This window comes from Meleagris gallopavo, chromosome 17 (assembly GCF_000146605.3).
Source record: "Meleagris gallopavo isolate NT-WF06-2002-E0010 breed Aviagen turkey brand Nicholas breeding stock chromosome 17, Turkey_5.1, whole genome shotgun sequence".
Classification (NCBI taxonomy): Eukaryota; Metazoa; Chordata; class Aves; order Galliformes; family Phasianidae; genus Meleagris; species Meleagris gallopavo.
Window position 1 is genome coordinate 5,977,649 of NC_015027.2, and position 304 is coordinate 5,977,952.

At 37.8% G+C, this 304-nt stretch overlaps 1 protein-coding gene across 8 annotated transcripts in view; it reads right to left on the reverse strand.

Moving 5' to 3' along the window:
- The window catches only part of RSRC2 (arginine and serine rich coiled-coil 2), a 13,059-nt gene that overhangs the window by 9,751 nt on the left and 3,004 nt on the right, over window positions 1-304 (reverse strand). The gene's annotated exons all lie outside the window — the stretch shown is intronic.

Below are 304 nucleotides of genomic sequence, written 5' to 3' on the forward strand. Positions count from 1 at the left end.
CAAAAAGAAAGAGATAGCCTTCTGAAATTTTTGCTGCTACTGTCATGTTTCCAGCTGACCAGCTTGTTTGTCAGGCTATGACAGTCTTTAGAGTTAAAGGATGCAATAAACAGATCTCAGTCAGGTGGATAATTGCTTTTAATATTCTTAAGTAAACTGGTACATATTATTCAAAGTCCAGAACACTAGACAGGAATAAAGCCACCCACGGCTTTTGGTTAATGGAAGCTCTGTGAAAGTTATCAAGAACACCATTCTCTACTTCTCCATACGAACTCTTTCAATTGGCTGTTTCCACCAAAAA